Consider the following 24,794-nt stretch of genomic DNA (forward strand, 5'->3'; position numbering starts at 1 on the left):
CTAGGACCATGGAGTTTTCAAAGAGCCTAGAAAGGCAATATGACTTAGCAGAACAAGGTGCAACCAGAGAGATGGACATAGAGTATGTTGCAGACCATGCTAAGAGTTATAGGTTTAATTCCACATATAACAAAATGACTCTTCTGTGTTTTAAACAGGGAAGACGCATCATCAGAATGTCCTGACAAAACCCTTAATGCTTCAGAACAGTTTGGAGTGAGGAAAATGTGATTCTGGGGAGGTAAATGCCACTGTCTTGGTGAAAGTTGGCATTGCCTTGGCCTGGAGCGAGTGTTGATGATGGAAAAATGTTGCCTTACTCCGGGTGATTAAGTAGGAACTGTGAGGTCAACATGTAGTTAACTGGGTCATCTACACGGAATAGTTTCCCAGAATGGGAGCAGAGCTAAACAGAAAAGGAAGACCATGTGTCAGGTGTCAGAGTCCTAAATAAGTGTGGAGATTAGGCCAGGAGGTTAGGGAATAACAGTGGATGACACTGACAAGAAGGTTAAAGGTCTGCAGGGAGAGCAGCTGTGGAAGAATGAACCAATGGGGAGAAAGGGCGGTAAGAGGCAATTAGAAATGGCTTAAATGCCAACTGAGCAAAGGGAACAGGTGCAGGAGGCAAGGTGGGGTCCAGTGACCTCAAAAGTCATAATGGAACTCTGGTTATGGTGGCCACTGTGATGTACCACCCAAGGACTAAGGACTAAGGAGTTTATTCCCCCAATTGCTAGGCATGCTGCAGACATTGTGTCCTCAGGTGCCAGCCCTCTTCTGTAAATGCCTTGGCTGTGGACAGCCTTGTTTTCCCAAGGTCACACCACCTTCCTAGGGAAGCCCATATGCACCTACTGGTTGATGCGATGATGCAAAGGCCTCCAGACCTCTAGCCCCAACTCAGGATAACTCTGTTTTTTGTTTTGTTTTTTTTTTGTTTTTTGTTTTGTTCTTGTGGTTTTTGGCCGGGGCTGGGTTCGAACCCGCCACCTCCGGCATATGGGACCAGCGCCCTACTCCTTGAGCCACAGGCGCTGCCCAACTCAGGATAACTCTGAAGGGCCATCCTGGTTTCAGACTCCCCTGGGCTGGCTGAGGCCTTTGTTGAGACTACCTCACAACCCAACTACTCTGCTTGTTCCCTCCCACAGGTGATAATCCCAAGAACAGTCCCAGTGCTAGTCTTAGAACCGGTCCTGCATGCTTAGCTTCATCTCAGAGGCCACAAGGCACTCAACCTGCATCACTAGCATGTAATGCCTTCAGCGTAGACTGAGGCCTCAGAAGTCTCCTGAGATCCTATGTGTTCACCACTTTTGGACTTTGTTTAAGGTTCCAGATAGAAACTAATAATCATCACCAATATTTACTGAGTAGTTACATGTGCCACACAATTTACATGTTAACTCATTTAATCTTCACAACTTTATTTCACAGATGAGAAACTGAGGCCCAGAGAGAGTAAGAAACTCGATCAGGATCACACAACTGATATGTAATAATGCTGGGATATGAACCCAGACCATCTCTGGAGTAGGCAGCCCTTCTCCTGATCTGTTTCCTACACTGTCTCCCATGTATGTGGGTCTGGTGAATGTTGTTCTCCTGTGTTGGCAAATGTCCAGTCCCAGGTAGATACCCATGCTCTGTCTGTGAAACTAGATTACTGAAAGAATCATAACATATTCCCTCTCACAGACATCCCTCTTTCTGGTTGCACTGGGTTTATGCTTCCAACATTACTTTACCCAGGTTAAAGACACTGACTAGAAGCGAGTGAAACAGCTCAGAACTCACAGAAAGGGCAGTATGCAAGCCACTCGTCAAGAGGCAGATTTGTAAGTATGTTAAAATTATTCTTAATCTTTTAATTGCAATAAGCAGTAGGTAAAAGTACATCCTTTGTCAAACTCATGGCTGGAAAATATAAGCCATGACAATGCATTCATTCTAAAGGCCAAACAATCATGAGCAGTTTGCAATTACCATGAGTTGTCTATTTCTTAAATTTGCTTTCTAGAAAACTATAAATTTGACAGAATTCAACAGTAAAGCAAACCTACTAGAAATCACTAATTGGCTTCGTCTTTCAGGCTCAGCTCCCTTTTGTGGCCAGGAGAGGGCCCTAAACACATCCTTCACTGTGTTTATTAGTCATATAATTAAATAACAATAAAACAAGTTCTCCTCTACGTGTGTTTTCTTTTTCAGCCTCTACGGTGTGAAATAAACATGAACCTGTCAAAAAGAATAAACTGAGACAGGCTAAACTAATTCACCACTGATGATCATCATTATAGACAATCTGAATGCTGTTCCACCTCACTGAGATTTAAATAATCTGTCAAAAAGCTTCTATTCTAAAATCTGCATGTGGAATCAGGGGACATAAGGAAGAAATGAGGGTAATAGTTAGTGAAGTCAACAGAAATATCCTTGTTCCTGACACCAAAATAGAAGAGTCACCTCAGGATTAATTTTAGTATGCCCCTCACTTCTCTCCCTCATTCAAATGCCATCCCGTGCAATTAGTATTAGCCCATTCATTTCCCAATATTTAGGATATTGCTCAGTTTCTTTAGAATATGTTCTTTCAGAGCTAGCTAGAGGGAAAATTATTAAATAAAATGAGCTTATCTTTCATTTTAAAAATAAGGATTCCCAGTGGTAATGAATACCTGGCTACATGTACAGTCTCAAATATTCCTGGGGAGAATGTAAAATTCTCTTGAAAATAAAGTTCTTAATTATATTCCATTTCTGAAGATATATTCTAGTGTAATCATCAGAAAAATGGAAAAAAACTTTGTGCAGAAAGGTGTTCGTTATTGTACTATCGCTTATTATAAGAAAACACAGACGCAAAGTAAATATCCAGTAACACGGAGTAGCTAAAGGGAAGGGAAGGAAGCACGCAGGGAAATGGCAGGTGCTGTTTTAAGTGTCCAGATTTTAATAACATTGGAGAATGCTTATGTTATTAAGTGAAACCTAGCAGGTTATGATTACCCTCAATTTGTTAAAAGATGCCAAAGTATGGTAAAGGACTAAAGATAGCCAAGACCACTTTAAAGAAGATGGGTAGGGGGGATTTTACTCTTCTAAATACAAAGGCTTACTATTGTGAATCTGCTATTATTAAAACTGGGAGTATTGGGCAGCGCCTGTGGCTCAGTGGGTGGGGTGCTGGCCCCATATACCGAGGGTGGCAGGTTCAGGCCCGGCCCCATCCAAACTGCAACAAAAAAAAAAAAAAAAAGCCAGCGTTGTGGCGGGCGCCTGTAGTCCCAGCTGCTCGGGAGGCTGAGGCGGGAGAATCGCCTAAGCCCAGGAGCTGGAGGTTGCTGTGAGCTGTGTGACGCCACGGCACTCTACCCAGGGCAATAAAGTGAAACTCTGTCTCTACAAAAAAAAAAAAAAAAAAAAAAAAAAACTGGGAGTATTATGGCAGAAATAGACAAACAGGCTAAGGAATAGGACACATATGTAGTATAATACATGTGTACACATACTTAAATACACAGGTATGTATATGTACACACACATACATAAACAACAATTTATTATAATCTAATTAAATAATGCTAGGACATGAACTCTAAATGGAAAAATATGAGGTCTGACAACTGAGTTTGTGAATCCATCCTAGAAAAAGTGCTACACTCTCACTGCTGATTATCACTACAGTCACCTTTGAAGTACTCCCATTGGCCACCTAGTGACTATGGCAATCTTCAGCAATGAAGATGTAGCACCTTTTCTAGGATGAGTAGATGAACTTAATTGTCTGACCTTGTATAATGACAGCTCTAGTTGCCATTCCAGAAAAAGAGTTCCAAAATTGCTCTGAAGGGTGGACTAGGCTCTGTCAGTGCATAGCTTCCCAGAGGAGTGACTCAAAGGTGACCATAGTGATATTCAGCAATGAGGGATGTAGCACTTTTTCTAGCATGAATTTGTGAACCTGTCAGACCTCATAGCTAAGGCATTCTGGGAAGGGCTTAAGGAGAACACAGCCCAACAGAGGCTCTACTTTGCTTTCCGGACAACCAGATTAGTGGAGACAACACCTCTGTTTTTATAACATAAGGAACACTTCTTAGTGTGAGAATCTGATGGTGAGGAGGTCAAAGTATCTCTGCACAAGAGCGCATTCAGCTCTCCCTAAGTCTCACCACATGGTCAGCTGCCAACACAAGCTCCAAGCAAACCAGACCTTCCTCTGCCTATTTCTTTGATGGGACTAGGTCTCCCTCAGACCTGATACCCACAATTCCAGAGAACCAGAAAATAAGTCACTCACCTCCTTTCTGCCTGGCAGAACCTAGAATAAAACTTTAATTGAATCCTTATCAAGGCAACAACCTCCGTGCTTCTTTTTGGATAACCAAGGAGACAGCTAGGAGGAATCAAATGGTCCAGCACCAAATCCTCTGTTCCCAGCAGACCCCAAAGAGGAACAATTTGGAAAGGAGAATGAAGGAAAAAGCCAGAAAAGCTTGTCACGACAGTGTAGTGGCCTGACTCCACAGAGGGCACCACACCTTGCAAATTACAAGACAGAGTCTTTTTTCTTCTGCTTATGGGTTCTACTGCACCATCTCTGAGAGAGAGAGAGTGGTATATGTGTGTGAGAGAGAGAGAGGGAGAGAGAGAGATCTTGGAGAATGAACAGGAGCAACTGCACCCATGACACTTGTGAGATCTTGAAGAGGACACAAAAGGAAGTCCCGCGGCTCACTCTGGGCCCCACCATGAGACAGGGGCTGCTCATCATGAAGCACTCGCTATGTTCCTCTGGAGGACCAGAGTCCCCATCTCGACCCAGACAGCTCTCTGGGGTCTAATCTGCATCTCCCACGGTGGAGGACCACCATCACTTCAGAACCAACCACCCGGACTTGGGAAACTAGACTCAAAGACAGGAGGGGAATGGTAGGTTAAGACAACACAACTTGGTTCTCTCACAGTTCTGGAGCTCAGAAGTCTGGAATCCAGCTGTCAGCACAGTGGCACTCCCTTCAGAGGATTTGGGAAAGGATCTATTCCTGGCCTCTGCCAGCTTTTGATGGCTCTTGGCATTCGTTGGCTTAAGACCACATCACTCCAATCTCTGCCTCCATCTTCATATCACTTTCTCATCTGTATTCATAACCTCTTGTCTCTGTCTTTTAAGGACATTTATGATTGGATTCTGGGCCCACCTTGATAATCCAGGATAATCTTCCCACGTCAAGAACCTTAACCAAATCCCATCTGCAAAGACACCTTTTCTTTATAAGATAATATTTATAGGTTCCAGGGATTAGGAACTGATATCTTTACATGGCCATTACTCAGCTTACTACAGGTACCCTGCTGAGAAGCACTTAATTTCTTGATGTTTTGATCTAAAAGGTCATATTTATCCTACAGATTAAAATTTTCAACTCATACCTTTCAATTTCCTTTGATTGCCTCTCAACTTTTCAGCAAAGAAAGTCATGCACGCTCACGTAGCCCTTCCTGGGGTGCTGGTAATGGAAGGAGAATGAAGGGGTATGATGGCAGTGGGAGCTGCCTGGTCTGTATCCTAGTCCACTTGGCCTGTGGCTGGAGCAGCACTGTATTGAAGAGCTGTGTCCAGGCACAGACCAGCAACTGCAGGGAGAGTGGGGGTCTGTGACAGAGTTGAAAGCATCAGAGAAGAGTATGAGATGCTAATGATCATTTTCCAGGTTGATATTCCAGTAAGGGCTGCAAATAACAGCTTCTAATTTCCACTCTAGGTATGAGCAAACCAGCCCCAGAAGGGGAGCACAGGTAAATTCTTACATTGCAGAAGTTTCCTGATGTGTGAATGGCCTAATAAAGGCATTTACTCCAAGGCTTAAGTGCTTTAATAATAATATGACTTCCTTCCATCCTCCTTCCCCTCTCCCAGGACCCATTTCTCTCTCACTCTTCTCCTCTCCCCCTCTCTCTCTCACACTCCACACAGCCCCTTTCCTCCTGCCAACAACAGTTAACTCACACAAGCCTATCCAAAATTATTATCCATGTCTGCCTCTCTTCTCATCACCACCATTACAAGCATCACTCAGAACCAAAAGAAAAAAAATAGCTTCACTGCACACAATGCACAGCCATGGAAAGTGACTGACTGAGATACAGCACATTATGTGCACTGCCAATGTGACGCCGTGACAGTGAATTCATCATCCTGACATGTTCATAACGCTCCCACTCTGCTGTCTTATTATTTCCCATGCTAAGGGGCTGCAGCTCACACTGTGTAATTCAGGGTAACACGTGAAGCTGCACAGACCCATCTCACCCTGTGCCTCTCCTAAATGCTCTACTCATCCCCCTACCTGCTGGTGTGACAGGAACGCTGCCCAGGGAGGAAAAGGAAGCACATGAGCCCAATGGCACAGGGGCACCGGCACCTGATTAAAATGGCAACTAAATGCCTTTTCTCATCTGGGCTTTCCGGAGGAGGTGCTCTGAGCAATGCCATCAACATCAGCTGCACCCGAAGTGATGCACAGGCTGGTCACCACAGACTCTGTGAAGCAGAGGAGACCTTCCTGAGTGATAAAATTACTTGGAAACAAGAATGACTCTTCCCCCACCCCCAATATGGATGAGTCAAACGTCCACAGTGAGTCGGGAAGCCGAGTGTTAAGGGAAAGCCATACACCCCATTATCATCACTTGGATTCCCTGTGACACTGGGTTCCCCTGTCATTCATTCTGAAGGAGGTGCAGGAAGCACTAGGTCCAGAAGGGGAGTGAGAGAGAAGGGAAGGGCTGTGTTATCAAGCTACACTGGGGGGAAGTGGAGCCTAAACATCCGTCTGCAGGTCATCTCAACACAGAGGCGAGGGGCTGGGGTGTTGGTCCCAGACGCCCATCACTCCCTCATGGAGGACTGCTCCCAGAGGGTTTCATTCCTGAGCATTTGCACTCTACCCCTTCTGGCACAGCATCACCCCACAGCAGGCTCCCTGGGAACTGCAGATAAAGTCAGTGAAGTAAGTGGCCGCTAACTCCAAGCCCTAAAACTAACTCACAGAAGAAAAGAAATGCTCTAGCAACACAAAACTGAAGTTCTATGCTGAGACTCATGGTCCAAAACAGGCTTCATTATTGTCAACAGCCCTGCAGTTCTGGGTGGCCAGACACTTTGGCCACAGAAGGACTTGTACCCACTGGTGTTAATTCTGCACAAGAAAGAGTGTAGGAGTTTTTTCTCATATTGCCCAAACAGCTCCATTTGCAGCGAGCCAGATTAGGGCTGGCTGTCAGAAGAACTGGGGGGGGAGAGGGGGGTGACGCTTGCTTTGGTGGATTTAGTGTTCTCGGTCTCCTCTGCTCTTTCCTCTCTCCTGGACCCCCCACCTCACCCATTAGGCATTCCTCCATCATTCCTGTGAAAACCAAAATCACAGAAGCTTCTGATAGCAGTGGTTTACCCGTAAGTATAAAAGTAAGCTTCAATTCATTCAACAAACAGTTTATAAGCTACAGGCCTGGTTCTGTGCTGGATGCTGGGGACACAGAAACATAATTCTCCGTCCCTGTCTGCACAGTATGGTAGGGGCCTGGTAGGGGCCAGGCATGAGACAGAGAGTAGGGTGAGTGCCCCAGGGACTCTGCTGGGTGTGTCTTCAAGTAGCAATTGGAACTCTTTGTCCCTTGTTAAATTTATTTCAACCGTCAATGAATAGGCAGAAAGGATGGAGGAATGGAAGACCCTTACCTCAAATTCCTAAATCTCACGTTGTAGCAACAGAGAAGTCAGGCCTGTGGGCAGTTACCTGTTCCACCTGGCCTGAGCTGGCCTGTCGCCATGGCCTGCAGAACAAATCGAAAATGAGCAGCAGGCAGCAAAGCAGGTGTCTGCTCCTGAAACTCCTGCGGTGCATCAAGGATGCTTTTTAATTTGTTTGCACATTCCAGGAAAAAAAAAAAAGGGAGATTTCATATTTATAGCTGAATTCAACATTCACATAATAATGCTCTCCTGGCTAATTGTTCAAGGTAGAGATTCGCTCACCTGTTTGGTTTCCGTACCCTGCACCACACATTAAAAAATCAGTGCCTGAGAGGTAAGAAAAATCTCTGTGTCTTGAATTTCTCCATCTGTAAAAGGAAGATAATAACATCTCACAGGGGAGGTAGGAGGATTAAATGAGAGGATGCAAAGCACCTAGCCCAGCGTCTGATGCCGGGAGTGCAGTTAGTACTGTGGGGATTTTAGGAAGACAGGTTCGGAGAGTTTATTTCTCCCAACAAGCTCCAGGCTTGTCTGAGAGATTACAGTTAAGATCTTGTGCTGTGTTTCATAGGAGTAAGTTATGCTTACTGATTTCTTAGGAAGAAAAGAAATAGGCCCTTGAAAATGGAGAGGTGCTCCATGAGAGGACGCTAACCTCAGCCAGGCTAGCTGTCGGTCAGCAGGCAGGACCGCAGGACAGCCTGGAGGCCGCCATGCTGGCTCACTCTCAAACGCGGCTGAGCGGAGGATCCCAGACCTTCAGCTTGACGTACACACCCATACAGAGTGATACCCATCCAACAAACACATCTGAATTAAATAAAACCAGTGCCCTATGTCCCTGGATCTCATCCCTGACAGAACATTAAACTCACCTGGAGAATATTTAACAAACATCCATGCCCTGGTGTTAACTAACATCAAGACCCCAACTCTCAGAAATTCTGATTTGATGATATGAAGTATGGCCAAGTCATTCATAAGTACATATATTTTAGATGCTTCTCACGTGACTCCATCCTTTGTGGCCAGATTTGAGCACCAATGCCCTCTACACCAGCATCCTCAAACCTTTCCGTGCAGCAGACTCACCTGCAGCACTTGTCAAACACCCATCACTGAGCCCCACTTCCAGTGTTTCGGTTTCAATGGGTCTAGGGAGGGACCTGAGAATTTGCATTTCTAAAATCTCAGATAACACTGATGCTCTCCCTCCACAGAACACAGATCATACTTTGGGAACCACTGATGTTGGTTTACTTCTTTATAAAGTTAAACTGTGGCATCAACCCTTCTCTTCCTCATTCTCCTAATGTTCTTTGTCAATAAAAAGGTAATGTTCCTCAAATATTTAAAATCTATAACTCAGGAATAACTGGATTGTGTCTAGGTTTTGAGATGTAGATAGGCCTGACATCAGAACTTTTGTTCACCTAGCAAAAGGTCTTTCCTTTAAATATTCATACAATCAGCAAACAGACATTACCTGAGTCCCTGAAATGTACCAGACACTGTGTGCTGTGCTGATCTTGCCATGTACTCCTCAAACTAGAGCAGAATTCCTGAGTCTCATGCATAAAGGAACTATGTTGACTTCTGGCTGAAGATTACAACACACCTTCTGCCTGAATTCCTGGGATGGTTATCCTGTTGTATAAGTGGACACAGCACGGGCACTTGAAGACTCCAGAGGCCCTTGGGGAAATGACTATGATACTCTCAAAAGAAGGATACACACACTTTGGTACAATCGAAGATTTTTTTCTTAAATTTTTTTTTTTTTTTTGTAGAGACAGAGTCTCACTTTATGGCCCTTGGTAGAGTGCCGTGGCATCACACAGCTCACAGCAACCTCCAGCTCCTGTGCTTAAGCGATTCTCTTGCCTCAGCCTCCCGAGTAGCTGGGACTACAGGCGCCCGCCACAGCACCCGGCTATTTTTTTTGTTGCAGTTTGGCCGGGGCTGGGTTTGAACCCGCCACCCTCAGCATATGTTTTTAGATGCTCACAACACATTTGCCCTGAAACCTCCAGTTAGAACTTTATCCCTTACCATAGCAAAAAATACCATTGTGAGAAATCAAGAGGCATTACTAAACGCCACTTTGCCGGTAAAGCCCCTAATACAATGCACAGCCATCCCCAGCATCACCCTTGGATCATCACTCAAAACTGGTTTACTCGTAAGGACTTTGCTTTTCACATTTTCATTCCCCCTTGCCCTTTTTTGTTTACATTCCTTAAATTCTACTGGGAAGAAAAGCCTTGATGTTAGATTGCAGAGCCCATGTAAAACATCCAGCTGGTTGCATTTGTCAGCTCTCCAGGCAGGTAGAATAATTGAAGTCCATTTGTAAAGCTTTCCATAGCTCACTAGCAGGAATATAAACTGACAACTTCAACAACAAAAGAAAGGACAATTCCTGTAAAATGATATTTACTATGAATTTCCCCATGTTTCTAAAGACATTTCTGTAAAACAGAAAGTTTTGGGTTAGCATCACTTAATATTATGACAATAAAACAAATCACCTTGAAGTTTTCCTTGAAGGCTATACTCTTACCCTTAGTTTTATAGAAAAATCTGCTTTATCTGATCTGATAACTTGCATCTCACCATCTCTTTCAACAGAATTAATGCTACATGAAATCCTATGTGAGCTGTACCTAATTTTATGAAATAATTGGTATCTTAGGCAGAATAAACCCAGCAATATGTAAAAAGAGTAAAACACATTGGTCAAAGGACATTTGTCCTAGAAATAAAAGGCTTAACACTGGAAAAGCAATCAATACAATTCATTATAGTAACAGAAAAAAAAGAAATACAGTATGATCATCTCAAAAATTACAGAAAGGCATATAATAAAAATCTAAATTCATTCATAATAAAAATTCTCAACAAACTAAGAATAGACTGGAACTTCTTCAACTGATAGTGGAAAACCTATGGTGAGTGTTACACTCAATGGTGAAAATACTTTTAATACTTTTTCTGTAAAATTAGAAATAATGATGCATTCTCTCGCCATTCTTATTTTTTTTTATTTTTATTATTAAATCATAGCTGTGTACATTAATGTGATCATGGGGCACCATACAGTGGTTTTCTATACCATTTGACACATTTTCATCACACTGGTTAACATAGCCTTCCTGGCATTTTCTTAGGAAGGCTATGTTAACCAGTGTGATTGTTGTTGTGTTAAGACATTTATAATCTAAGTTTCACATGTACCCTTGTAAGATGCACCGTAGGTGTAATCCCACCCATCACCCTCCCTCTGCCCATCCTCCCCCCTCCCTCCCCTTCCTCTCCCCCTTCCCCCTATTCTTAGGTTATATCTTTGTTATGATGTGATTTTTGGTCTACTGGATATATGCCCAGTAGAGGAATTATAGGATTGAACGACAGATTCATTTGTAGATCTCTAAGTGTTCTCCAAACATCTTTCCAAAAGAAATGTATTAATTTGCATTCCCACCAGCAGTGTAGAAGTGTTCCCTTTTCTCCACATCCACGCCAACATCTCTGGTCTTGGGATTTTGTGATATGGGCTAATCTTACTGGAGTTACATGATATCTCAAAGTAGTTTTGATTTGCATTTCTCTGATATTAAAGATGATGAGCATTTTTTCATATGTCTGTAGGCTGTGTGCCTGTCTTCTTCAGAGAAGCTTCTCTTCAGGTCCCTTGCCCAGCCTGCGATGGGATCACTTGTTCTTTTCTTGCTTACACATTTGAGTTCTGTGTGGATTCTGGTTATTAAACCTTTGTTGGAGACATAACCTGCAAATATCTTCTCCCATTCTGAGCGCTGTTTGCTTGCTTTACTTACTGTGTTCTTGGCTGTGCAGAGTTTGATCAGGTCCCAGTAGTGTATTTTTGAAGCTACTTCAATTGCCCAGGGGGTCCTCCTCATAAAATACTCACCCAGACCGATTTATTCAAGGGTTTCCCTGCATTCTCTTCTAGTATTTTTATAGTTTTGTGTCTTAAGTTTAAATCTTTAATCCAGTGAGAGTCTATCTTAGTTAATGGTGAAAGGTGTGGGTCCAGTTTCAATCTTCTACAGGTTGCCAGCCAGTTCACCCAGCACCATTTGTTAAATAAGGAATCTTTACCCCACTGAATGTTTTTAATTGGCTTGTCAAAGATCAAATAACGGTAAGTAGCTGGATTCATCTCTTGGTTCTCTATTCTGTTCCAGACATATACTTCTCTGTTTTTGTGCCAGTACCATCCTGTTTTGATCACTATCAATTTATAGTACAGTCTCAGGTCTGGTAGCGTGATTCCTCCTGCTTTGTTTTTATTTCTGAGTAATGTCTTGGCTATTCGAGGTTTTTTCTGATTCCATATAAAATGAAGTATTATTTTTTCAAGATCTTTAAAGTATGACAGTGGAGCTTTAATAGAGATTGCATTAAAATTGCATATTGCTTTGGGTAGTATGGACATTTTAACAATGTTGATTCTTCCCAGCCATGAGCATGGTATGTTTTTCCATTTGTTAACATCCTCAGCTATTCCTTTTCTTAGCGTTTCATAGTTCTTTTTATAGAAATCTTTCACGTCCTTTGTTAGATAAACTCCCAAATATTTCATCTTCTTTGGCACTACTATGAATGGAATAGAGTCCTTAACTGTTTTTTCAGCTTAACTATTGTTGGTATATATAAAGGCTACCGATTTATGAATGTTGATTTTGTAACCTGAGATGCTGCTGTATTCCTTGATCACTTCTAAGAGTTTTGTAGTAGAATCCCTGGTGTCTTCCAGGTATACAATCATATCATCTGCGAAGAGCGAAAGTTTGATCTCGTCTGACCCTATATGGATACCCTTGATCACCTTTTCTTCCCTAATTGCAATGGCTAAAACTTCCATTACAATGTTAAAGAGCAGTGGAGACAATGGGCAGCCTTGTCTGCTTCCTGAACTGAGTGGAAATGATTTCAATTTAACTCCATTCCATACGATATTGGCTGCGGGTTTGCAGTAGATGGCCTCCATCAGTTTAAGAAATGTCCCTCTATACCAATTTTCTTAAGTGTTCTGATCATAAAGGGATGCTTTATATTATCAAAAGCTTTTCTGCATCAATTAAGAGAATCATATGGTCTTTGTTTTTTAATTTGTTTATGTGCTGAATTATACTTATAGATTTACAGACATCGAACCAGCCTTGAGACCCTGGGATAAAACTGACTTGGTCATGATGTATAATTTGTTTGATGTGTTGCTGGATTCTGTTTATTAGGATCTTGTTGAATATTTTTGCATCTATATTCATTAGTTACATTGGTCTATAGTTGTTTTTTTTTCTTGTTGAGTCTTTTCCTGGTTTGGGGATCAGGGTGATGTTTATTTCATAGAACATGTTGGGTAGTCTTCCTTCCTTTTCTACATTTTGGAACAGGTTGAGTAATATAGGTACTAGTTCCTCTTTAAAGGTTTGGTAGAATTCTGACGTGAAGCCATCTGGTCCCGGGCTTTGCTTTTTAGGGAGACTTCGTATGGTTGATGCTATTTCAGAATTTGATACGGGCCTGTTCAACATTTCCACTTGATTCTGGCTAAGTCTTGGAAGGTGACGTGCTTCCAAGTATTGGTCAATTTCCTTCAGATTTTCATTTTTCTGAGAATAAACATTCTTGTAATATTTATTAAGGATTTTTTGAATTTCTGAGAAATCTGTTGTTATTTCATCTTTGTCGTTTCTGATTGATGAGATTAGAGATTTCACTCTTTTTTTTCCTGGTTAGGTTAGCCAAAGGTTTATCTATTTTATTGACCTTTTCAAAAAACCAACTTTCTGATTTATTGATCTGTTGTATAATTCTTTTGTCTTCAATTTTACTTAATTCTGCTCTACTTTTGGTTATTTCTTTTCTTCTAGTGGTTTTGGGGTTGGAATGTTCTTCCTTTTCCAGTTGCTTGAGATGTCCCATTAAGTTGTTAACTTCCTCTCTTTCCGTTCTCTTTAGGAAGGCTTGCAGTGCTATAAATTTCCCTCTTAGGACTGCCTTTGCGGTATCACAGAGGTTCTGATAATTCATGTCTTCATTGTCATTTTGTTCCAAAAATTTGGCAATTTCCTTCTTGATCTCATCTCTGACCCAGCTATCATTCAGCATAAGGTTATTTAACTTCCAAGTTTTTGTATGAGTATGCAGATTCCTGTTGTTACTGAGTTCAACTTTTATTCCATGGTGGTCTGAGAAGATACAAGGAATAATTTCTATTTCTTTAAATTTACTGAGGTTAGACTTGTGACCTAAGATGTGATTGATTTTGGAGTATGTTCTGTGGGCTGATGAGAAGTATGTGTATTCAGTTTTGTTGGGATGAAATGTTCTGTAGCTGTCTGCTAAATCCAAATGTTGGATGGTTAGGTTTAAATCTAAAATTTCTTTGCTCAACTTCTTATTGGAGGATTGATCCAACACTGCCAAAGGATTGTTGAAATCTCCGACTATTATGGAGTTGGAAGAAATCAAGTAGCTCATGTCTGTTAGAGTTTCTCTTATAAATTGAGGCACATTCTGGCTGGATGCATAAGTATTAATAATTGAAATCTTATCGTATTGAGTATTACCCTTAACAAATATGAAGTGACCATTCTTATCCTTCCTACTTTTGTTGGTTGAAAGCCTATTGTGTCTGCAAATAGAATTGCGACACCTGCTTTTTTCTGATTACCATTTGCCTGAAATATGGATGACCATATTTTCACCCTGAGTCTATATTTATCTTTTAACGTAAGACGTGACTCTTGTATGCAGCAATATCTGGCCTGAGTTTTTGTATCTAGTCAGCTAACCTGTGCCTCTTTAGAGGACAGTTTAAGTTGTTCACATTAATGGAGAATATTGATAAATCTGGTAAAATTTGGGGTATCGAGTTTTTCAAAAGTCCAGGGGACATTTTTAATCCTTTTGCCCCCTGTGGAAGTTGGAATTTGGTCCGAAGTTTCTGAGTGAGTTTATTTTTGTGGTAGAGGATTGGGCTGGTCATTATGGACGATAGGTCTAAGAATATCCTGAAGTGCTGGTTTGGTTATGGCAAATTTCTTCAACATATGAATGTCATTAAAGTATTTAATTTCTCCATCATAAATGAAACTCAGTTTAGCTGGATACAGGATCCGGGGTTGAAAGTTATTTTCCTTTAGGGGATTAAAAGTCGATGACCACCCTCTTCTGGCTTGAAAAGTTTCAGCAGAGAGATCTGCAGTCATTCTAATATTCTTCCCTTTGTAGGTAATGGATTTCTTACATCTGGCTGCTTTCAGAATTTTCTCCTTCATATTAACTTTAGTGAAGTTAATTATGATATGCCTGGGGGATGTCTTATTCGGATTGAGTCATGCTGGGTTTCTGAAACTGTCTGCTTTCTGAATTTCAGAATCTCTTGGCATGTCTGGAAAATTCTCTTTCATAATTTCATGGAGAAGGGCCTCTGTGCCTTGCGAGGCCACTTCATCACTTTCAGGGATTCCAATGAGGCGGATATTAGCTGTTTTCGAATTATCCCAGAGCTCTCTGAGAGAATGATCCATTTTTGCTCTCCATTTCTCTTCCTCTTTGAGAGTTTGGGAGCATTCAAAAGCTTTATCTTCAATGTCAGAAATCCTTTCTTCTGCTTGTTCCACTCTGTTACTGAGGGATTCTACTGTATTTTTCAGATCTTTGAGGGCTGCAAATTCTTGCTTCAGTGCGTCAAAATCTTTGGTGGTTTTGTCTTTAAATTCGTTTAATTCTTGAGACAACTTTTGAATTGCTCCTCGAAATTCTAATTCCAAATTTTCCTCCATTCTATTAATCTTGTTTGCGATCCAAATTCTGAATTCAATTTCTGACATCTCGGCCATCTGTTTATGGATGGGATCTTCAGTTACATCTGCCATATCTTTCCTTGGGAGTGGGGGGTGATCTATTCTGGTTATTCATGTTACCAGAATTTTTCCGCTGATTCTGCCCCATGATTGTTTTACACCATTTGATTTTTCCCATGGAGCTTTGTCAAGGACCCATACAGTGCTATGGCCTGAGAAACTAGGGACCTGTTTGGTGTGGTGGGTCTCTCGCCATTCTTATTCAATATCTTGCCAGACGTCCTGGCCAGTGCAATAATGTAAGAAAAGGGAATAAAAAGCAGACCAATTGGAAAAGCAATAAAATTATTTTTATTAGTAGACTTGACATGTTTATTATACACATTGAAAATCCTAACAAATTGAGATAAAAGCTACTAGAAATAACAAGTGAATTTAGGAAGGTAGCCAGATACAAAAATAATACATCAAAATTAATTGTATTTCTATATCCTAGAAATAAACAATTCGAAATTACAATTTTAAAACACTACCATTTATAATAACATTGAAGACATTAAGTACTTAGGGACACATTACTTTAAACATGTGTAAATATCTTACACTGAAAGCAACAGAATATTACTGACAAAACATAATGGAGTCATATAGACTATATTCATGGCCCGAGATTCAGTATTTCAATATTAATTCGATATCAATTCTCACAAAATTAGTCCACAGATTTTTTTCATACTATCAATCAAAATCCCAACAGGCTTTCCTGTAGATACTGACAAGCTGATTCTAAAATGTATATTGAAATGTTAAGGACCTAAAAAAGCCAAAACAATTTTGGAAAATAAGGATAAAGGACTCATAGCACCTAATTTCAAAACCTAACAATGCTACAATAATCCAGAAAAGCAGTATTGGCCTAAAGAAAGAGACTAATATAGATCAGTGGAACAGAATGCCCATCTACGTGTGGTCAATCTATGATAACAAGTGGTGCTAGGACTACTGGATATCCACCTGGGAGAAAGTAAGCCTTGACTCTCACTTCACTATTCACAAAAATTAATTTGAAAGGATTATAAACATAAACATGAAAACAAATTTAATTTCTAGAAGAACATATTCAGAATAAATATACCTGACCAGGTCTTACTTACACAATATATAAAGAACTCTTTATAACTTAGAACGAAGACCAATAACCTGGTTAAAATGGGCAAAATATTTGAACAGAAATATTGCAAAAGGAAATACAAGAAATGCCAAAATCATATGTAAAGATGCACCACATCTTTGGTCATAAAGAAAAAGCAAGTAAAACCACAATGAGATACCACTCCATTCCCACTCAAATGGCTTAAAATTTAAAAGACTGGCAATATCAAGGGTTAGTGCAGATGGGGGACAACTGGCACTCTCAGACATTGCATGTGGAACTGTAAAACAATAGAGCCACTTTGATAAAGTGACAGTCTCAGAAAGTTCAGCATACCCTTACAATGTGACTTAGGAATTCCTCTCCCAAGTATCTCCCAAAAGAAAACACACGTACATTCTCATTTATTTTTAAAAATTAAAGTCAAAGAAATGTGCGTGCATATGTTTATAGTAGCTTTATCCACAATAATAACCAAAATAGTCAAAAATTGAAAACAGCCCAAATTCAATTTTTTAAAAAAACCACTGTTCTACATCTATAATGTAGGTGAATCTCTAATACATTATGATAATTATTATTATAAATAACCCTTTATATTGTCAATCTTTTAAATTTCAAGCCATTTGCATGGGAATGTAGTAGAGGAAAAATACCAACTTCATAATCATATTCATATGAAACAATAGGAAAGACAAATCTAATTTATAATGAGAGAAAGCAAATCAGTGGTTGCCTAAGACTGGGGTTGGAAAAGAGGGACTCATAGGAATGGGTACCATTTGGGTAGACAGGAATGTTCTCTCTTTTGATAGTGTATACACTTGTCAAAACTCACAGAAGCATTTTCTTTTTTTTTTTTATTAAATCATAGCTGTGTAAATTAATGCAATCATGGGGTACAATGTGCTGGTTTTATATACAATGTGAAATATTTTCTTTTTTTTTTTAATTTAATTTTATTTTTTTTTATTGTTGGGGATTCATTGAGGGTACAATAAGCCAGGTTACACTGATTGCAATTGTTAGGTAAAGTCCCTCTTGCAATCATGTCTTGCCCCCATAAAGTGTGACACACACCAAGGCCCCACACCCCTCCCTCCGTCCCTCTTTCTGCTTCCCCCCCCATAACCTTAATTGTCATTAATATAATTTGAAATATTTTCGTGGAAGCATTTTCTTATATGAAAATTATATCTCAATAAAATTAATCTTTTAATTAAAATTAACACTTTTTACATACTGAATACATTTGGATACTGTTGATATAACAAAAAAAAAGCAATGAGTATGACATTGAATTAAAAAAGCTACCATTTAATATTGTGCCAGAATCTGTGCTCAGCATTTTAAAAAGGTTTTCTCATTTAATTTTCCCATAAAACCATGGTTAAGGTTTTATTGCCATTCCCACTTTAGAGATGAGGAAAATGAGACTTAGAAAAGTTGACAGTTAATAAGTGGCAGGGTTGGCTTGGAAAGTCAGACTCATCAATTTCCAAAGGAGCCCGCGCTCTCATTCATTGTGCTTTCTCCCAAAGGAGGAAGACATTATGCCCTCAATACAATGAAATGCTCTTAACAAGATGCCAATAAAGAGGAAAATAAGTGATTCCGTCACCTGGGCAGAGAGGGAACATAATAATAAATAATCAAGAAGCTTTCCAAGGACCACTAATCTCAACACACTATCAAGTCTGAACCGATAGAGCAGCAAATGTAATTACCACACCAGGAAAATTCCAGTTTAAGATACTGTTTAATCTCAAAAGCACAAAGATCCTTGTTAATTCTTCTCATTTGAGAATAGAAATTAACTTACTAAGAAGGGCAGACATTTGCAAAGAATAAAAACTATATTCTATCTTTCTTCTTACATTTTCTTTGTCTTGTTTACCACAATGCTTATGTTCCCAGATAACATTGTTTTACAGGTGAACTATTTTAAATTTTCTGGAACAAATAGTATTATATTAAGTAAATGGCTGCAGGTCCAGAAAGAACATAAAGAAGACATGCAAAACTACCTAATTAATTCTAGACAAGCAAATATAGCCCAAATAACAAAATCTCACAAAGATAACATAAAAAAAGATTTTTGCAAAGGGAAAGATAAAGAGAAGTAGAAAAGGAAGGAAAGGAAAGATAGGAAAAGGAGGTTTTAGAAAAATTTCATTCAAGAATATGAAAATGAAATTATCAATAAAATATTAGCAAATATAAATCACCAAAATATCATCTAGAGCAACCAAAGAAAATTAAACAGGGAAAATTAAATTTATTAATATAATATGCAAATTAAAAAAATAAACAAGATTCGTAATTCTTCATTAAGTCATTTGCCCCAATTTGTCATTCATTTTTTTATTCTGATATACGAATAGTTGGAAGGTATTGAAATGCTTTCTTTGACTAAGGAAGGATATCAATTTATACAAAAGATCCAACATAAATCCATCATCACATCAATAAATACAACTCCCTAGATGCTAAAAAGACATTTAATAAAATTAACCTCTATTCCTGATTTTGTTAATAGCTGAGAAATAGGACAAAAAGGAGAAAAGACTTTGAAATAAAATAGACGCACGGTCAAATGAAAACATCACCAGCCACTTCATATGTACATAATACAGTGCCTGCACATAATAAATACCCAATAAACAGAAACTATTTTTTATATCAAACAAATAGCTTTGTGTGCAACAAAGAAATTTGACAGGCATAATATTAAGCACAAAACAAGGAAGCTTTCCATTATTCATGTTTGTATTATTTATATGAAACAAAAGTTATGAATTTAAGTAAAGGAAAAGACAAAATTATTATTTGCATATGAGTGACTACTTTGAATACTAGTAGAACAAAAAAAAGTTCAGAAAAATGGCCAGTTGTAACATAATTTTTTAAATCAACAGCATTCCTATATAGTAGTCAATTTAGATAAATTTTTTTCCATTTTTAAAATTATAATAGATTTAGGGGGTATAATTTGAATTACACTACAGGTATATATTATAGAGTAGTGATGTGCTTTTAGTGTATCCACTACCCAAAATATATAATATTGTACCCCACAAATAAATTTTTATCCCTCACCCTCTCACATACTCGCCTGTTTTGAGTTTTCAATATCCATCATATTATCCTACATGTGCCTATGTTGCCATAGTTTAGCTCCCAATTATACATGAAAAGATGTGACATTTATTTTTCTGTTCCTGAGGTATTTCACATAGGATAACTGCCTCCAGTTCCATCCAAGTTGCTATAAAAACCATTATTTCATTCTTTTATAAGCTGAGTAGTACTCCATGGTACATATACATACCACTTATAGGCTGGTGGGCACTTAGGTTTATTCCATATCATTGCAATTGCAAATTGTACTGAGATAAGCATACAAGTACAGGGGTCTTTTTAATATAATGGTATCTTCTCCTTTGGGTAGTACTGGGATTATAGGATCTACCTTTAGTTCTTTTAAGAAATTTCCACAATGGTCTCCATAGAACTTGTAGTAAATTATGTTCCCATAATGTATAAGTGTTGCCTTTTCACAACATCATTGCCAACATCTCTATATTTTTTCCTTTTTAATAATGGCCATTCTTATTTTTTTGAGACAGAGCCTCAAGATGTCACCCTGGGTAGAGTGCCACGGATCACAGCTCACAGCAACCTCCACCACCTGGGCTTAAGCGATTCTCTTGCCTCGGCCTCCCAAATAGCTGGGACTACAGGTGCCCACCACAATGTCCGGCTATTTTTTGGTTGTAGTTTTCCTTGTTGTTTGGTGGACCCGGGCTGGATTCGAACCCACCAGCTCCAGTGTATGTGGCTGGTGCCTTAGCCGCTTGAGCTATAGAAGCCGAGCCTAATAATGGCCATTCTAACAGGCATAAGGTGACATCTCATTGTGGTTTTAACTTGCATTTCCCTGATGATTAGTGATGTTGAACATTTTTTCATAAGTTTGTTGCACATGTGTCTACCTTCTTTTTTAAAACTTCTGTTCACAAAAAGTGAGGAAGAAAATCCTACAAGCTGAAGGATGAAAGCAACAACTAATTAACAAAGGAAAACACATCAGACTAACAGCAGACATCTCAGCAGAGACCTTACAAGCCACAGGAATTGGGGCTCCACTTTTAATCTTCTTTAATCTTCTTAAACAGAACAACTTCCAGCCAAGAATCTTGGATCCTGAAAAACTAAGTTTTACAAATGAAAAAGAAATAAATTCTTTCCCAGACAAGCAAACACTAAGGGAATTTGTCAATACCTGCCCTACAGGAAATGTTCAAAAGTGCACTACACCTGGGACAGGATAACAGACACACATCAGTGTAAAAACACCCAAAAGTTAAAGCTCACAGCTCTTACAAAATAATACCAGAAATGGAAAACAAAACACAAGGGAACAGTCAATATAACATACAAAATGGTTTCCCTTTGAATGCTACCATTAAAAGATATAAACTGGGGGTGGCTCAAAGGGGTAGGGCACCAGCCCCATATGCCAGAGGGGGCAGGTTTAAACCCAGCCCTGGCCAAAAATTGCAAAAAAAATAAAATAAAATAAAATAAAAGATATAAACTGGCTGAATGGATTAAAAAAAAAAAAACACGCACACACAACCCAAGTACATGGTGTCTCAAACAAACCCATCTAAACCCATAGGAACTCTCACAGACTCAAGGTAAAGGAATGGAACAAAAAATATTCCATGCAAATAGAAACCAAAAGCAAGCATGTGTATCTATTCTCCTATCAAGTAAAATAAACTTCAAATCAACAATGCTAAACAAAAAGACAGATGTGAACACTATATAATGATAAAGGGAGAAACTCAGCAAGAAGGTATGAAAATCCTAAATATATATGTGCCTAATATAGGAGCACCCAGATTCATAAAACAAAATCAATTAGACTACACAAAGAAATGAACAATAGCGTCAGAATTCCCAGAGACTTCAACATTCCAGAAAAAGCAATGCTGAGGTGGAAATTAATAGCCATCAAATAGATCATTGAAACAGAAAATTAATAAAGAAACACTGGACTTAAATGGGAACAAATGATCTAACAGAAATTCTACCTACAAACTACAGAATAAACATTCTTAATAACACAAGGAACATTTTCCAAGACTGAACATATGTTAGGCCACAAAACAAGTCTCAGCAAACTTAGAAAAATCAAAATCATATTATATATCTTTTCAGACCACAATGGAATAAAACTAGAAATCAATTCCAAGAGAAACCTTCACATCTACACAAAGTCATGGAATTTAAACAACCTGATACTGAATGACATGAGGCTCAATGATGAAATTAGGATGGAAATCAAAAGAGTCTTTGAACTAAATGACAAAGGAGAAACAAGGTTCCAAAATCTATGGGATACGGAAAAAGCATTTTATTAACTGATTTCTATGGGAGTTAGTAGCCATAAAAACTTATATCAGAAAGAGATAAAGATGACAAATTAACAATCTAATATTGTTCAAACTAATAAACTATAAAAATAAGAACAAACCAAACCTAAATCCAGCAGAAGAAAGGAAATAGAAAAGCTCAGAAAAGAACTAAATGAAATGGAAACAAAAATAAAACGCTAAAAACAAAAGATCAATAAAACAAAAAGTTGGTTCTTTGAAAATATAAACAAAATCAGCAGACCACTAGCCAGATTAATCAGAAATGGAAGAAAAAGGACTCAAATAAGTTCAATCACAAATGAAAATGGAGACATTTAACTGATAACACAGAAATACAAAAACATCATCTGTAAATACTATGAAAATCTCTATGCATAAAAATTTAAAAACCAAGAGAAAATGGGTAAATTCCTGGAAACACACAACCTTCAGGCTGAATTAGGAAGAAATGGAAATCCTGAACAGACAAATAATTAGTAACGAGATTAAAGCAGAAATGTAAAACTCTCCCAACAAATGAGAACCCCAGACCATACAAGTTCACAGCTGAATTCTACCAAACATACAAAGAACTGGTACCTATCATAGAGAAATTATTCTAACATTGAGAAAGAGGGAATCCTGCCTAACTAATTCTAGGAAGCCAGTACCAGACTGGTAACAAAGCCAGAAAAGGACAAAATAATAAAAGAAAACTACAGATCAATATCCCTTAAGAATATAGACGCAAAAATCCTAAAAAAAAAAAAAAACTAGCCAACCAAATTCAATAGCAGTTATCAAAAAGATAACTCACCATGATCAGCTTGTTTCATCCCAAGGATGCAAGGATGGTTCAACATGCATAATTCTTAACTAAGATAGACTCTCATTGGATTAAAGATTTAAACTTAAAACATGAAACTATAAAAATACTAGAGGAGAATGCAGGGAAAACCCTTGAAGAAATTGGTCTGGGTGAGTATTTCATGAGGAGAACCCCTTGGGCAATTGAAGCAGCTTCAAAAATACATTACTGGGACTTGATCAAACTAAAAAGCTTCTGCACAGCTAAGAACACAGTAAGTAGAGCAAGCAGACGGCCCTCAGAATGGGAGAAGATATTTGCAGGGTATATCTCTGACAAAGGTTTAATAACCAGAATCCACAGAGAACTCAAACGCATCAGCAAGAAAAAAACAAGGGATCCCATCGCAGGCTGGGCAAGGGATTTGAAGAGAAACTTCTCTGAAGAAGACAGGCGCACGGCCTTCAGACATATGAAAAAATGCTCATCATCTTTAATCATCAGAGAAATGCAAATCAAAACTACTTTCAGATATCATCTAACTCCAATAAGACTAGCCTATATCACAAAATCTCAAGACCAGAGATGTTGGCGTGGATGCGGAGAAAAGGGAACACTTCTGCACTGCTGCTGGGAATGCAAATTAATACATTCCTTTTGGAAAGATATATGGAGAACACTTAGAGATCTAAAAATAGATCTGCCATTCAATCCTGTAATTCCTCTGCTGGGCATATACCCAGAAGACCAAAAATCACAACATAACAAAGATATTTGTACCAGAATGTTTATTGCAGCCCAATTCATAATAGCTAAGTCATGGAAAAAGCCCAAGTGCCCATCGATCCACGAATGGATTAATAAATTGTGGTATATGTATACCATGGAATACTATGCAGCCTTAAAGAAAGATGGAGACTTTACCTCTTTCATGTTTACATGGATGGAGCTGGAACATATTCTTCTTAGTAAAGTATCTCAAGAATGGAAGAAAAAGTACCCAATGTACTCAGCCCTACTATGAAACTAATTTGGGGCTCTCACATGAAAGCTATAACCCAGCTACAACTTAACAATAGGGGGAAGTGGGAAAGGGGGGGTGGGTAGAGGGAGGGGGATCGGTGGGATCACACCTGTGGTGCATATTACAGGGGTATTTGCGAAACTTGGTAAATGTAAATGTTTTGGCACAGTAACTGAGATAACGCCGGAAAGGCTATGTTAACCACTGTGATAAAAATGTGTCAAATGGTCTATGAAGCGAGTGTATGATGCCCCCATGATCATATCAATGTATACAGTTATGATTTAATAAAATAAATAAATAAATAAATAAAAATAAAAAAACAGAAAAAAAACATGCATAATTCAATAAACATGATTCAGGAGAAGGGAAGAGCAGAGAGAGGAAAGGAAGGAGGGAGTGGGATCTCAGTGTGTGACACACCTTTTGGGGGCAAGATACAATTATAAGAGGGACTTGACCTAACAAATGCAATCAGTGTAACCTGGTTTCTTGTACCCTCAATGAATTCCCAACAATAAAAATAAAATAAAATAAAATAAAATAAACATGATTCAACACAAAAACAGAAATAGAAACAAATACCATATGATCATTTTAATAGATGCAGAAAAAGTATTTGATAAAATCCAACACCTCTTTGTGATAAAAATCTCAACTAACTAGGCATAAAAGGAACATACCCCAAAATTATAAAAGATATATCTGAAAAACCCACAGCTGACATCATACTGAATGAGGAAAAGTTGAAAGCATTTCCCTTAAGAACTGGAACAG

Source organism: Nycticebus coucang, chromosome 1 (genome assembly GCF_027406575.1).
Source record: "Nycticebus coucang isolate mNycCou1 chromosome 1, mNycCou1.pri, whole genome shotgun sequence".
Lineage (NCBI taxonomy): Eukaryota > Metazoa > Chordata > Mammalia > Primates > Lorisidae > Nycticebus > Nycticebus coucang.